Genomic DNA, 14,361 nt, shown 5'->3' on the forward strand with positions numbered 1-14,361 from the left:
CTGTGTTTGCTCCCTGAAAGTAGATGTTGGGAGGGTTTTGTTTGAACACATGCACATTGTTATTTAGTATTTAGTTGAAGTCAAGAAAAAATTGAGGAAACCTGTCCTACTTATGACTAAAAGAAGTCAGGTCTTAGTAAACAGACGTACTCAGGAATATTTAACGTCTAAGTCAAAGTAAATCTGAAGTAGTTTGGCATATCTTACAGGTCGTAAACGGGAATCGATAGGCAGATCTTTATTTATTTCCCAACTGATTGCACAGCAAGTCACAAAAAAGTACAAGAAACACAACTATTAATATTTAGCTAGAGGGCATGGCACTTAATTCCCCTCCTTCAACCAATGGAGGTCAAAACCATTAAACCAGTCAATCAAAAACATATAGATGCTGGTATGACTAAAAACACAAACAATAAATAAACCAGTAAATGTATAATACTTAAAAACATTCAAATTACTTGATATGAGAGAACAACACACTACTTAACTCATCACACAATTTCCATCAACTGTATGAAACTAACAGCAATCTGGGAATAAAGTTATACTTATATCTGTTGCTCAGTTTATAAAAATTGGGGGAAGCATGCTCAGCTTCTTAGCCTCCGTTGTGAAATACACGGCCAAAGATTTGACCAATTACTGCAAATTACTTCTGCTCCCGATTATTTCCCCGCTCCTTTTCCCAGTCCGCTTTAATACCAACAGACCTTCCTGTATCCTGAGGTCAGTGAGTGTGTGAGGTCAGGTACCAGTCCGTCAGTGTCGAGAGTCGGCCTGTTAAACCAATGCCATGTTTACCGCGCAGGGAAAAGCCTATTAATAAATCAGCTGCAGACAGCCTGGCGGAAGTGGCCTGGGGCCTGTAAACTGGAAGGGAGGGATGGATGAAAGCCTAAACAGAGGGGGACAGTTGGACAGAGTAAGGAAAAAACACGGGTGCAAAAGATAAGAGAGAAATGAAGTGGTAAATAAATGGAAGGATGGAGTGACAGGAAACCAAGCATGGAAAAAAGGGGGTGTGTTTCCCCGTGTGTGAACCGTGGGTATCGGTTAATGCATGGATGGATGGAGGTTCTGCAGAGCCGCAGCTGCCCTGTTCTTCCTAGAAAACGATCCGCAGGAAAAAGTGGCGGTGTGTGGTTCCAGCGTTGTAGCGTCTCCTTACTATTTCTGCCTGGCACGCTGCGTAAGCCATCAGGAAGCAAGCCCAGGAAATGTGTGCCTGCGCTAAAGAACCGCACATGTCTGCATAATAACTATCAAATTGTGGAGTTATTTATAGTTTAATTAGCCCAGGAAATATCAGTGTGGAGTGGTGTGAGAGTATGCTACACACACATTCAGATGTCTGTTTTCAATCAGCATCAGTCCTAGATCTGACAAGGCTGACAGCTTCATGCTGGAAATACATACTGCTCTATTTACTCGGATGTTCAACGGACCCCCGCTATTCATGGGGGTTAGGAAACACAGCCGTCTGCCAATAGCTAAAATACACTTGCAAAGGCAATTTACTGACAGTATTTTATAACAGAAGGAGCCCATGTACAATGAACCGCCCCTCCATTACAGGGATCATGAATAGCTAAAATCAGTAAATACTTGAGACCCCATCTAAAACAGTGCCAGTTTTAATAGTTCAAACACTAAGTTTACCCTAAATACGAATTAACACACACAATGGAAACCATGTTAGCATTAGTGCAGAAGCTAAAATCTATGGTACATAAAAGGCTCTGCTGGGTTGCTTTGCAAACATATAGCTGACAGTGTGTCAAGAAACATAGCGCTGAGGTATTTTAGCTTCCCATGCTTCCTTTTTGAATATTTTAGATTGGATCTGCAAAAAACAAAAAAAAAAACTGCAAAATAGGCAAGGTTTTCCATAAAAGAATTTAAGAGTTACGTTCCACAGAAATATCCGTGAATTCTGAACCTTGAATAAGTATGTCGAGGGATTTCTGGTTATTTCATTTTACCAACTTATAAATTAACAATTTTGTGCAAAACAAATAATATGGAGCTGTTTAATCCCATATGTAAAAAAAACAAGTTGGCCGGAGAAAAATAAAATTCTAGTTTGCTTTTAAGACTGAGTTGAAGGCTTCATTGTAAATTATGATTTTAATAAATAAACTACACAAGGGTTCACCAATTGCAGTTTTCTGGCCGATCACGGATCTTTCGAAAGCCTGAGCTGACAATTCCGATTTTTGACTGATACCGATTTGTTTGGTCTGAAAAGTCGCTAAACCGGCAACAGTGGGGTGACTATCGTTAACCGTGCATGTGCAGATGTGACCTGGTGGGTGGGCCAGTCAGCCCTCTCTCACAATGGAGCAAAAGTGAACTGGTGGATTGTCAGACCTCTGTGGAGGAAGATAAGACAGGTGGAATAGATCAGTTTCACATGCAAGTATTTGAGCTGCGACTAACAATTATTTGAGTAGTTTATTGATTATTCTGAAGATTAATCTGAAAACAATGTGGCACATTCAAAAAAAAGATCATTTAACCACTCACGCCTTTCTTAGGCAATATTAGAAGCATAATAAACAATGCAAGGGAACAAATAATTCAGTTTCTTTTTTTAATTAAGAAAATAAAATATTTTATTGTCTAAAATGCAACAACAGAAGTCCTTTAGTAAACCTGAACATGTGGAGCTAAAACGATGCAACTTTAAGAGTTTTGGCAGAAGCATATCAACACAGTTCTTGGCTTAATTCCGGCTCTGAATGTGTTGTTTTTCTCAGTAGATAGCCTATTTAGACTGAGTACTCCAGTTAATGATTACTTGTTGTAATAAAGGATTAATAACGATTAGTCAGATTAATCGTTTCAGCCCTAGTAGGTATGAACGATTTTCAACAACTGACTGTATATTCTGCAGGAACCTGCACACAGCGCATCGTACACCACAACTTAGCAGGAATGACGGGCAAACAAGACAGACTGCTACCAGTAAGCTCCACCATGACTGCACATGAATTAAAGTGTGATCTAAGGATCACATTTTAATTACTGCTGCAGCAACTAACTGAGCAAACATTAAAAAGCACCAGTCTATGGTGTTAATGCAAAGCATAGAGCTTAATGTTTATTATAGTGGATCTGTATGACATCTGTGTTACTTACGCCTGTCACAGTAGGCAATAAATCTACAAATTACATGATAAGTTAAAACAAACTCAATAATTTCCATTTCCATGATCTATTGTTTTTCTCTTTTTTTCTCTCTTTCTACCAAAACTGGGTTTCGGCCTTGCCCAGGTTCTTGGGTCAACTAGCCCTTTTTTGAAGGAGAATTTTGGTTACATGGTTCATAATTCGTTTTATTTGTTGTTTCAGTTGTTTTGTTAATTTATTTAAAACGTCTTCCAGTGTTCATTCAAAATTAAAGTTTTTTTGGTCTTTGAAAATGTGGTCTTAACACTACAATATTATTGAGTGTCACAATAACTTCTAGGACAAATTATCGTCCAGCAAAATTTGTTATTGTGACCGGCCTGATGCTACTGCCGCTCTGGGATGTGGCATAGTTAAGGCGGCGCTGGCAGAATGCGGCTCTGAGTCCGATGTTACCATCTCACTTGCTGTGAAAGAAAATCTCCGGTCCAGAATTTAAACTCTACTAGGAAGCAATTTAACACACGTAACTTGTGTGTTAAAATGTAGTAATAGTCAGATGTGTCTGCGCTACAGAAACAATTTGTGCAATCTGGCATTTCCCATCATGCACTGTGAGTCAAGTAACTGTCATATTATGCGCTCACAGTCCGATACATTCAAGTCTTGTATGATTTTTGAAATCGTACAGCTTGACGACAAAAGATAGGAGTAGACCAGTTATTGGTATCAAACTATAACTGAGTTTTAAAAAAAAATTCATATTCTCAAAACTACAAACAATTTCCTGTCATACAGTTTCTACGGTTTCAATTCCTTTTAATCAGATGCTAGAGAAATCGCCTGAGTGATGGCAGTTTCTCTGGCTCTCTGCTTTGGGTAAAAATGTAATAATAAGTTAATAGTGATTATACTTGCAATTTTTTGTGCAGTTTCATCGGCAAATTGTTGGAAAAAAAAAAAAGCTTGATTCTCCTGCTTACAGGAAAGACAAATTCAGGTGTTTTGAAACACTTCCAGTTGCGAAAAGTACGGACGGTCATACTGTGGACTCATCATGGTGCCCCACTCATCTCCTCTGTGTCTTGGAGAGCGAAATATAACCAATAATGAGGTTAGTTTGAAGGTTTATTGAGTTATAAAGGAAGCAGATATAAAACAAAACCTCTTTGATAGTTGATTTTAGAATTTATCTTTTATTTTCTTTTGCCATTTTGATTATTTTTTTCCAACTAGTCGCTGCACTCCTCAGGAGAATACCAGCAGCCACCCTGCACAAGTAAATTCCTAAATGTTTCACATTTGTTCCAATGCCAAGCACTTAATGAAATAGTGGTGGGATTAGATTAAAATTTTTACTTGAATTAATTGCAGGATCTGTATTAAATTAATCACAGTTTAATCAAACGCTGTGTACCAACAAAATAAGTAACATTTTCAATTCAAAAACCCCTTTTGCTGCTAAATTATTGAGTAAAAAGACAGATGAACTCAACAACAAGCATAATTATTATTTGTAATCTGTTATTTAGGTTGCAGTTTTCCAGTTTTTCAGGAAGTCCTGATCATCCATGGAACTTCTTTAGGAAAGTGGACTGTGGATGCTGACATTAGTGTTAGCGACGTTTTAGGCTTGAGTAGCTCGAAAAATTTGGATAACCCAGAGAATAAGATTGAACACATAGCATTAAATTTTGACCAATTCCACACAAATTCCTGCATATCCTTTCTGTTTGGTCTGATGTTAAGTTTCCTTGGATTGCGGATGATTGGCTGGGTCACTCTAGCAGTTTAAATTTGTTCTCTCAAATTAAGACCTTTCTTGCCTGTGTTTTTGGGAATCATTTCTTACTTATAAATTCACACTGATGTCATTTTCAAATTCTTATCAAGAATATCCATATACAAAATGGGTCACCATCCCAGAATAGATTGGAACCACAAAAACTAAATGGAGCACAATTTTAATGCCGTTCTTTTATTTTTAAGTATGGTACACAGACATAGAATCTACTAAGAATTGATCAAATCTAAAACACAATTGAGAGTGGACCCCTGATATGCACGGGGGTTAGCCACCGCAAGAACCTGCCAATGGCTAAAATCAACGAATACTTCAGACCCTTTTTGTAACTATATATTGTAATATTTTAAACACTCTTCCTATGCATTAATTTATACAGTGGAAACCATCTTAGTGCCACTGCAAAAGCTGACATTCCCTTTCTTATTTATCTCCACTCTTGGAGCATACAGCCAATCAGCAACAAGGAAAATAAATGGCACTTTGGATAGTGACCGGATAATAACACTGGCCAATAGAACATCAAGCAGCATTACACATAGGTCAAAGCTTTCCAATCTGCATTTTATTTTGAATATTTTAGATCTGCTCTAAAAAATAAAGCAGATTTACAAAACAATGGTAAATGGGCAATTTTCTATGAAAATTTGAGTCACGTTCCACAGAAAAATCTGCAAATAGGCAAATCCACAAATGCTGATAGATTAGATTAGATTGATAGACAGACAGATGGATAAAAACTTTATTCATCCCTTTGAGATTTACCCTCAGGAAAATTGTAGTTCAGTCTCCCACACAGCACCAACACATCAAACAATACATCAATTCTTAAATTATTTTATTTTAATTTTTACATTAACAGCCCGATCCTATAGTCCCTCTGTTTCTATTGTACTCCTGTTAGCCCTCCTTCCAACCTCCAGTGAGGAGTTGAAGAGTTTCATTGCATGAGGGACAAAGGAGTTCCTCAGTCTGTTGGTCCTGCACTTTGGAAGAAGCAGTCTCCCACTGAACCTGCTGTCTTGGCCACTGATGACAGTGTGCAGAGGGTGGCTGGCATTGTTCATAATAGCCTCAACTTTCTATAATGTTCTCAACTCTGCCACTGCTGCCAGAGAGACGACAAAGTCCCTCACCAGGCTCCTGTATTCCTCTTCGCTGTCTCTGATGAACCCCATGATGGCAGTGTCATCAGCGTACTTCTGAATATGACAGGGTTATAGCAGAAGTCTGAGGTGTACAGGGTGAAGAGGATGGGTGACAGCACCGTCCCCTGTGGGGCTCCAATGTTGCTGCCTGACGATCTGTGGTCTGTTGGTAAGTTAGCTGCAAATCCAGGTGACCAAGCAGGAGTCCACTTTCATTCTAGTAAGTTTTTCCCAGAAGTGCAGGGGGCTGGATCGTCTTAAATGCACTTGAAAAATCCAGGAAGAGGATCCTGACTTTGCCACTTCCCTTGTCCAAGTGTGAGTGGGCTCGATGTAGGAGGTGGATGATGGCATCCTCCACTCCAACCTCTGCCCTTTAGGCAAACTGTGAGGGTCTTCAGCATCCTTGACCTGCATTCTGAAGAAGAGCCTCTCCAGAGTCTTCATCAGATGCAATGTCAGTGCCACCGCTCACTGGGCCTGCTCTTCTCAGGGACAGGGATGATGCAGGATATCTTCCAGAGCGAGGGCATGCTCCCAATTTGCAAGCTAAGGTTGAAGACCCTTTGTAATGGTTCCCTGAGCTCGGTAGCACAGATCTTGAGAATTCGAGGGGATATTCTGTCGGGTCCTGCAGATTTTCGGGGTCGAAGCTTCCTCAGTTCTGCCCTCACCTGATCAGCCGTAAAGTGTGGAGGAGGCTGTGTGAAGGGAAAGAAAGGAGAGGGGCTACTAGGCTGCCTTGGAGAAGGAGGTTGGGTCAGAGGGCTGGTATAGGATAGAGGTGAGGCGAGGGTGCCATGATGGTGGAATGACTGCACCTGCTGGCAAGGAGGAGGATGCACTGAGGCAGAGTAAATGTAGGAATGGTGGTGGGTGAAGCATAATAGCTAAATCTATTGAAAAAGTTATTCAGTTCTTTAGCACTCTTTCTACTTGCTCTCTCTGTGGTAGTCCGAGCTTTGTGCCATGTAATGGTTCTGAAACCATCCCAGGCATCACTTAAGCAGTTTTCCCTCAGCTTCTGCTCCACCTTCCTCCTGTAGCAGTCGTTTGCCTTCCTCGGACAATGTTTCGCCTCCCTCTGTGTTGCCTTTATCTTCTCCTTATCTTTAGTCCTGAAAGCTGCCTTCTTCTGGTTGAGGACAGCCTTTACTCCTTGTGTTACCCATGGTTTATTATTTTGATAACATCAAACAGTCTTGGGGGTCCACCACATCTACACAGAAATTAAGATAATCTGTGAGACAGAGTCATCCCCTTTAGGTCCTCACTATGAGCTCCCAGCAGCACATCCCAGTTTGTGATGTTGAAAGAGTCTCTCAGGGCCTCCTCTGCTTCAGGAGTCCATCTTCTGATGGAGCAAGTGGAGACACCCTACCTTTGGACCAGGGGGTGTACTGGGGTTGTATGTACACCAGGTTGTGGTCTGACTTACCCATTGGGGGAAGGGCAACAGCATTATATCCATCTTTTACATTGGTGTACAGTTAATCAATTATCCTGTTTTTCCTGGTGGGACAATTGACAACCTGGTGAAAAGCAGCCAGAGTGGAATCCAGGATGGCATGATTAAAATCTCCAGATATCATTATGAGGACTTCAGATGTTGTTCATACGAGATTCTCAATCATCTTGGGTAAGATCACTTTGCTTTTACAATGTTTGCACAAAAAAATAAAAGCAATAATTGCAATAATGTCAGTGGTTCTCATTTCTGGTCCTCAGTGCTTGCTCTCCTTTTTCTTTTTTCATGTGTCTCTTCTCCAGAACGCCTGATTCAGATGATTGCATTGGTTCCTCAGCATGCTACCGGTTGCTAGGTGTGTGTTCAGTAAAGCAGAGAAACACATAAAACACACAGGATAGGTGGTCCTGTGGTACAGGACTGAAAACCATTGATCTAACTGTAACTTCAAAACTGAAAAACAACAATTATTGCAACTTTACCTTAAAAGGAAAAAAAAAAAAAAAAAAAACTAATGGTACCCACGGTGACAATAATGTTACATATGTTGTTCCCATGTTTGGGTATAGACAGACAAGCTGCTGATAGCTCTGCTAACTACAAGTTTTAAATCATGAAACTTAACAAAGAGCAATGCATCAATAGTTACCACACCATGACTGTTTAGCAGTTGGAAATATTTACAAACAGCTGATTTATCTTTCATGGAACTAAAGGGGATATTTTAGAAACCTTTCTTCAGCCAGCTGACAAGCAGTGCACAGCAACTGCAGTACCTTATGCACCATAAGGTTTGAGAAAAGACCAGTCGCTAACTGTGTTTCCATCAGCGTTTCTTATGTGCATTTTGTAGTATCACATTAGAAAAGGCTGATAGAAAAAATTCAACATAACTTCCTCAATTTTATAAGAGACTTTTCACGCTCGCTTGAGGTGGTTGAGGCTGGATGAGATTTTAATATTACGTTCAAGAACGCTTCAAAGATCAAATTCATGCTTCAAAAACACTTTTATTCTGCTTTTTTTTTTACAGACTTTGCCGCAAATTCAACAAACTGGTATTTCATTTTCTGCCTTGTTTTCATCTTTTCAGACCTTGGAACAGTTCTCTCACTATGCATGGTCTGATGTACGGCATTTCCCAGTTGATAGTGACATAGAGGGCTGTGATGGTTATGTAGCTTAGCGTACCCTTAGACATCCGTCCAGTGGTTGTTATGGGAATGCTTTCTGCCTCATTTTGGAGTACTTAAACATTTTTCGTGTCCTGTTTTTCTCTCTGTTACACTGATAGTTCCAACTGTGAACTCAAACTTCTGCCAAATAAATTTGATTTAAGTGTAGTAGGGCCATCTTCTATTAGCAACTTCTTCAGGCAAAGGCATTGTGACCGCAAGTGTTCACGAGATAGTCTGTACCTCAATGAGAAATATTCTGATGGTTTAATATTGTGAGATCCTGTATGACGAGACTTTGTTACAGACCTACTACAAACACATAAATCTTGTTGCCTCGTTGTCCAACAGCACTGAACATTCATACACAAATCCCTCCCATCTGTATAGGAGTATGCAAAAAAAAAAAAAGCACAAAAACCCTGCATGCGTAACTTGTGCATTCTTGCACAAGTTACGCATGTGCATTCCAGGAGAACTGCCATATTCTATGGCAGTTCTCCTGCTCTCAGCTTGCCGCTGTCTGGAGAAAATAACAAATAGTCCGAGCTTCTTCAGTGAGCAACATCCATTCTGTCATGAACCCAGTGTCCCTTGCTCCCTCACCCTGCCTTCCCCTGAACACCCCAGCCCCATCCCTTCCATTCCCTCTATAAGGTGAAGTAGTACAAAGAAAGGGATCAGAGCTTTTCCGATTCTTCCCTGGTTATTAACCACCATTTGCTCCCTGGAAGAGCAGTCCCTCCCATTAACCCAACTGATGGTCTTTTCTCATGGAAATCAGCCTGCTGTTGCAGCCACCGCCACCGTTGCTGCTGCTGCTGCTGCCGCCGCCGCCACTGCAGCCTGCAGAGGTGCAAGGAATTGAGGGGGGATTTGACGAGGAGAAGACCTCCCCCAGACTCTGAAACTGCTCTGTTAGTCTCTCTCTCTCTCATACACATACATACTGGGCATACTGGGAAAAGAAAAATGCACATATCTTCCTAACAGGACTACGTGGTGTGTGTGAGCATACTAAGACAGAGGCAAACGTGAAACATGCTGACTCCCAACCACAGGGGCATGGAAGTAATGTATAACAAGCCATAGACGTTAACGAGAAGAAGCTGACTCCACACAGGCAGGAATACAAGATTTGGGAGAGCAGAAAAAAACTTTATATCATCCGGCATTTTATGACGACACGGAGAACATCGAAGGAGATGAAGACCCGCTTTGTCCCTTTAATCCTCAGAGCAAACCGATCCGCAAGACGCGTCTGGAGATTAGGACTTCCAAGGGGACGGTCGAGATAGTTTTCACCTATTAAATTGACAAAGTCACACTTAAACTTTTAAAACACACACACAAAACCACATCCATCTGTCGGCGCCTCGGAAACCACCACAACAACAACAAGTGCTACCTCACACAACGCTCCAAAACGCTCTAAGAATAGAAGTCTCCAAAATCCCTGCGGGGCAGATCCATCACCAACTGTTGGGTGGTTGTGGTGAGAGAGGGGCAAACGTCAACACATGGGTCTCAACTTGCACCAAAAGCCATTGTCTCTCGTGACAAACTCACTTCCATTTCCTTATTATGTAGCCAGAGGCTTTGATGGTACGCTGGGAGCTGCAGGGGGGAAGAGAGGACGAGTTTGATTTTAAATTATATTCCTATCTGAAAATGTACCTTAAATGGTGGCACTAAATGTTTCTCATATAAGAGACTCCTTTAAGGATCATGCTGCTGATTTTGGAGAAAAAATAAAATGCAAAAACCACAGCATCCACCTTGCAACTTGTTACTCAATCATCTGTCAAAGTAAATCAATATAGTTTGATACCATCAGTTGATGGGTTCCCAACCTGCTGGCTCCAGTTTTTACAAGGGATGCATTTCTGATACAAATATCAGAGGTTTAGTATCTGCTGATACCGATCCAATACAGAAATCAGTACTGAATTGACCTTAAACGTTTTCTTTTTGTTGTTTTTTTTTAAAAACAGTCATAAATGTACTGAATTACAAATTTCTTTCATAACGCTGCACCAGTGCAGCACACTTGTATACACCAATAGAACGATAAACTTGGTCAAACATGTAAAAACAACACAACGTTAATATGTTCAGTCAGCGCAATTAGGAGTAGAACAGCCACTGTAAAATAAATAACAAAGAAATTGAAACTGACAAAAACCATAGGTTGACTATCTTGGTCAAACATGTAAAAATAAAAAATAAGACTGCAACAAACCTTTCTAGTGGTTCAGAAAGTGCAAATAAAATAAAATAAATAAATATATATATATATATATATATATATATATATATATATATATATATATATATATACAGTATATATGTGTGTATATACAGTATATATATATATATATATATATATATATATATATATATATATATATATATATATATATATATATATATATATATATATATAAACAAAACGACAGAAACAAGAAATAAAATGAATTCTCTGAAGTTTCTGTAAACAAAGCTGTCCTTCAAAAAAAGGTCAAAAGACTTTTTGGTAAAAAGAGAGAAAAGAGAAAAAGAATAAATCATGCAAATGGAAATGATTGAGCTCTTTTTCATTGATCATGTGATTAATTTATTTATTGCTTGTCGCGACAGGCCTGTACATTTGTACGTTTTTTTGCTGTTTTATTCAACTCCATAAAAAGTAAACACTGTCGATTAATGAGTTTATAGCTAAAGATGGTAGAAGTCCTTTGTTTTGATATAATTAATGAATTGGAGAAAATAAAAAAAATAAAAGTCTGATCACTAGTGTCTGGCCGAACTATCACTAAATGAAGATATGTCCGATTCTGATTTCTGGCCCAGCCATGGCGGAATCTCTAATGTGAAAAACTTTAACAGTTAAAGTGTCTTTCCATAATATGTTCATTGTTGCACTTAATTTCTTTCTTTATTTATTTTTTTAATGGAATAAATACATAAATCACCATCAGGTGAGTATTTTTCTTTAAAGAAAAATCTGTGCATTTTTCCCCATTAAAAATAATCCATATGCCATGTACACATTTTATGTATTTGTTTTAAACTATTGTGCTTCAGAAAAGAAAATACTTTCCAACAAGGCAATAACTATCCAAATCTTAATTCACGAGCAATTTAATAGATTCAGTTTGTGTTTTGCAACACAAATATTAAGTATGACCTTTCCTGTTGAGTTCAAGCATCACTTTAAAAGCTGATCTAAAGTTTTTGTAGATAGTTTTTTTTATATATTTTTTTATTATCCCTAATCAAAAGAGAAATTAAAAAAACAACAGAGTGTTAAAACAATCCGTGTTTGGGTGTGTGAGGGGCAGGCCTGTTTTCCTGTACAATCCCAGGATGTGTGAACGCAGCTGATGTCATGAAAACACCTTAAATAACCCAAAGTTCAGAGCGAGTTCATGCTGCTCGCTCGATGAGGGAAACAGCAATCAGCAATCTTCTAATGAACTGCAGAAAAATCCTATCAGGATGGAGGGGGGTGGGGTGGGAGAGAAACACGCAGAGAGGAACAGCGCAGCGCAGAACAGCGGCTTCTTTAAACTTCAACTCTTTCTGCTCGTTTTCACACTCAAGTGGCAACAAACCCTGCGGCAAAAGCAGCTATCAGTAACAAGTGCACAAGCTGAGTCCACACATTATGAACCCAACAACCCCTTCCTCCCCCCACCCCCTCTTTTTTTTTTTTTTTTTTTTTTTTTTTTTAGAAGGCTCCTGCTTGTTGTTTACTCTCTTTGCAAGGCGAAAGATTCTCTTCGAAACATCCGATCAGGGAGGCACGAACCGCAGCGAACGGTTCGTTTTGGAGACAATGACATGAAAATTAAATGTTGGAAATAACAAAGAATCCATGTTGCGGGGCCGCTTCAGTCAGAGAGCAACTTTCGGCCAAGTTTTCTCCTCTGGACTAAAGCAACACAAACAACAGGACGTTCAGTTCCCCCCCCCTCCTCCTGTCCTCTGCAGCGCCAGTCATGCCACACTTCAGAATTATTCCCAAACTGGTTCCGACTCACCGAAATAACCCCAAAAATTAAAAAATAAAATAAAATAAAATACAAACTCTCAACGAAACGTGCAACTTGCACCGTAGTTTCGTAGAACACAAACAGCGTCAGAGTTGATCAAACTCAGCAGACTGATTTTAGGCTGCCAAAGGGAGGGGGGGGGGGGGGGGGGGGGAACTGCGAAACGAGTGTTCAGGGAGTCGGATCGTGCGGGCCGTCCGCGAGGGTCCTCCTGCACGTCAGTCAGCACAAGTTCACCTACAGCCCGGAAAGTTGCCTCAAAGCCCGCACGTGCACGCGTGAGGACGGACAGCTTACTTCACAGGAGAAGGAGAGAGAGGAGGGGAAAAAGGAGCAAGTTTACTCACCGAAAACCTTCCAGCACCGCATTAGTCAAATTCACATGGAGTCCCGGTGAGCTTCAGCTTCCATTTCTGCCCCCCCCCCTCCCACCCACTCTCCACCTCCGGTCCGGAGTACAGTCCAGCCGCAGCGGTTCCTTCGTCCCACGTTTCCCGTTTTCTCCCGTTTGATCCGCGCGTCGGAGACTTTTATTATCCGCTACTGGGTCGGCTCTGTCTCCGAGGCCCGGGAGTATGCCTGGCTCTGCCTCGCAGGCTGCTGCGGAGTTATGGGGCGGTAAGCGTTGTGAGAGTGTGACGTCAGGCCACTTTCACAAACTTTTTTTTTTTTTTTTTTTTTTTTGGAACCAGTCCCTGCAGCATGTTTTTACTGGTGTTTTCAGCTGCCAGTCCTCCCCGCTGCAATTTGTGACCCAGTTTAAACACCTGCAGCTGAGCTTCTTCCACAACCTTGCACCTTCTCTTCTTCTGAGCAACAATGCTTTTGTTTCTTTATTTTATTTTTTTCCTAATATTGAAAGTGATTGATATTATTTTTTAATAATTGATTGGTCTCAATTGCTTTCAGGAGAAGATATTTCAAAGTCTAAGTTGGAATAAAATGTCTATAACGCCCTAATGTTGAAACATCGAAACCGTAAAGTCGCCAATCCCAACGCGAAACATTCAAAATGGCCACCGCTCATTTATCACATAGTTATTGCTGCAGTAATAAATAGCTTATTTGCGATGCGGTTCGGAGAAACAATTATTTCAATGGTCACAAATTTAGCAATACGCCACATATGTTATTGAGCAAATTCCTGTCGAGCTTGAACATATGAAATGTAGAGAAATATTATGCTAATTAGATAGTTTTGCTAATAGCATTTAGCCTGGTCACTTAGCCAATCCCTGGTTAGCAGATTCACGAGATGTTATCCACAAAATAATAAATTAAAATTCATGTATTTTCAAAAGTTTGATTTGCTTTTTAGATTTTTTTAAAAAAATAATAATGTAAAACTATTGGCAAAGACAAACAAAAAGCTGGCCCATATTTTTGACACTTTCTATAATTTAACTTGCGTTACCAAAGTACAGGTTCGCCCTGTGACCTCACTGCTCATGCATGGTAGAGTTGAACATTTCATTCACGCAAAAAAACATTTGTTTTATACGTTTTTGTTCAATAAAGAGACGCTTAGCAAAACATTTGAAAATGAAAATAAGTGTAACACTGAAAACAAATG

General features: G+C 40.0%; 1 protein-coding gene across 2 annotated transcripts in view; it reads right to left on the minus strand.

Moving 5' to 3' along the window:
• plagl2 (PLAG1 like zinc finger 2) overlaps nucleotides 1–13,210 on the minus strand; it is a 51,868-nt gene extending 38,658 nt beyond the window's left edge. For both annotated transcript variants that reach the window (XM_023337346.1, XM_023337349.1), the window contains exon 1: nucleotides 13,136–13,210. The gene's annotated coding sequence lies outside the window, so the exon portion shown is untranslated. The remainder of the gene's footprint in view (nucleotides 1–13,135) is intronic.
• Between the last annotated feature and the right edge of the window lie 1,151 nt (nucleotides 13,211–14,361).

This window comes from Xiphophorus maculatus, chromosome 1 (genome assembly GCF_002775205.1).
Source record: "Xiphophorus maculatus strain JP 163 A chromosome 1, X_maculatus-5.0-male, whole genome shotgun sequence".
Taxonomy (NCBI): Eukaryota; Metazoa; Chordata; class Actinopteri; order Cyprinodontiformes; family Poeciliidae; genus Xiphophorus; species Xiphophorus maculatus.